Source organism: Trichechus manatus, unplaced genomic scaffold (assembly GCF_000243295.1).
Source record: "Trichechus manatus latirostris isolate Lorelei unplaced genomic scaffold, TriManLat1.0 scaffold00057, whole genome shotgun sequence".
Classification (NCBI taxonomy): Eukaryota; Metazoa; Chordata; class Mammalia; order Sirenia; family Trichechidae; genus Trichechus; species Trichechus manatus.
In genome coordinates, this window is record NW_004443993.1 from 10,278,014 (window position 1) to 10,280,652 (window position 2,639).

Below are 2,639 nucleotides of genomic sequence, written 5' to 3' on the forward strand. Positions count from 1 at the left end.
GCAGAAGTTGGTAAAAATCTTTAATTGCTTCATCTTTGGCATTAGTGGTTGGTGCGTAAATCTGAATAATACTCATATTAACAGGTCTTCCTTACAGGTGTATGGATATTATTCTATCACTGGCAGCGTTGTACTTCAGGATAGATCTTGAAATGAGGCTAGAAATCCAAATTCAGGGTGCCAGCTCTAAGGGAAGTTTCTCTCTCTTAGTTAGCTCTGGGAGGAAGGTCCTTGTCTCTTTTCAGCGTCTGTTCCTTGTCTACTTGGAGATCTTCATGGGACGTGGTATCTATCTTCCCCCATCTCTACTTCCTTGCTTGCTTGCTTAATCTGCTCTTTTATATCTCAAAAGAGATTGACTTCTAGAAGAACTAGATCGTGCCCAACTACCACCAATGACCGCCCTGACAGGGAACACAACAGGGAGTCCCAGACAGAGCAGGAGAAAAATGTAGAAGAGAATTCAAATTCACGTAAAAAGACCAGACTTAATGGTCTGACAGAGACTGCAGGAACCCCTGAAACTATGGCCTCCAGACGGTCTGTTAACCCAGAACTGAAACCATTCCCGAAGTTCACTTTTCAGACAGAGATTAGACAGGACTATAAAACAAAAAATAAGACACGTGAGGAATGTGCTTCTTAGTTCAATCAAATATACGAGACCAAATGAGCAGCTCCTGTCCGAAAGCAGGATGAGAAGGCAGGAAGGGACAGGAACTGGACGAATGGACACAGGGAACCCGGGGTGGAAAGGGGGAGTGTGCTGTCACATTGTGGGGATTGCAACCAATGTTGCAAAACAATGTGTGTATAAATTTTTGAATCAGAAATTCACTTGAGCTGTAAACTTTCACCTGAAATACAATTAAAAAAAAAAGATTGACTTAAGACACACACTAATACTGCCCCATTAGCGCAACAAAGAACACTCATTTTCAAATGGGATTATAACCACAGGTATAGGGGTTAGGATTTACAACACATATTTTCGGGGACACAGTTCAATCTATAACAGACACCAAACCCATCTCCTCACTGTCTCTCCCTCACTCTCGCGTCCATCCTCCCTGACCTCTGACAGTACCTAGAGCAGAGGTTCTCATCCAGGGGTGCCCCAGGGAACACTTGGTGACATTTGGCGATATCTGTAATTGTCACGACTGAGGGTAAGTGGTGGCCGCTACTGGCATTCACCTGTCTGTCAGTTGGTCATAATGCTTCGGCTCGTGTGTTGTCTTGATGCTGGAAGCTATGCCATCGGTATTTCAAACACCAGCAGCGTCACCAAGGTGGACAGGTTTCGGCAGAGCTTCCAGACTAAGACAGACTAGGAAAAAATGCCTGGTGATCTACTACTACAGAAAATCAGCCAAGGAAAACCCTAAGGACTACAACAGAACGGTGTCCAATACAGTGCTGGAAGATGAGCCCCCTAGGGTAGAAGGCACTCAGAATACAGAGTGGCTACAAAAATGGACTCGAGCAGACCAACGATGGTGAAGATTGCAAAGGACCAGGCAACATTTCGTTCAGTTGTACGTGGAGTCACCGTGAGTCGGAGCCAGCTCGATGGCACCTAACCACAACTGGCATCTAGTGCACAGAGGCCAGGGATGCTGCTCAGTGTTCCCCAAGGCATACAGAGAAATATTTGAACTCCATAGTGCCAAGGATGAGAATCCCACGGCCAGGACAATTCACAGGCACAGGTTGTTACTGAGCCCCAGGCTTGATCCTGTCTCCCACCTGAGTCAGGTCGGGCCCTCCTCAGCTCACAGCCCTCCAGGGTTCGCACCTCACGCGGGGTCAAAGCCCCCAATGCCGCCAGCAAAAGGCCTGCACATCGGCCCATGTCCAATCCATCATCAAGTCACAGGGACTCTTTCTCCCAAATCTATCCAGAATCCACCCTTTTCTCCCCTTCTCTGCCTCCACCCTGGTCTGAGATGCTGTCATCACCACCTGGACCAGTGCAGTCACCTCCTCCCTGGTTTCCCAGCTCCGGCCCTTGTCTCCCACACTCTGTCCTCCCCAGATAGGTTTGCCATATTTTTGCAAAGAAAAATCCAGGAGGTCCAGTTACATTTGAATTTCAGATTAAAAAAAAAAAGAAGAAACTTTAGTATAAGTATGTCCCATGCAATACTGGGGATATACTTATGCTTAAAAAAAAAAAAAAAACTGTGGTTTGTCTGTGATTTATTTCACCCAGTTAAATTTCAATTTCCGATAAACTATGGATGATTTTTTAGCATAAGTATATCCCCAACAAGGAGCCCTGGTGGCAAAATGGTTAAGCATTTGGGTACTAACTGAAAGGTTGGCAGTTCAAACCCACCCAGCAGCTTCGAAGGAGAAGAGACCTGGCAATCTGCTTCCGTAAAGAGTACAGCCTAGCAAACCCTATGGAAACTCAACAACAAAAAGACAAAAAATCCAATTAAAAAATGGGCAAAGGGCATGAACAGACACTTCACCGAAGAGGATATTCAAATGGCCGACAAACATGCGAAAAGAAGCTCGAGATCATTAGCCATTAAGAAACAAAAAAACTCAAACCCATTGCCATCTAGTCGATTCCAACTCATAGCGACCCTATAGGACAGAGTAGAACTGCCCCATAGGGTTTCCAAGGA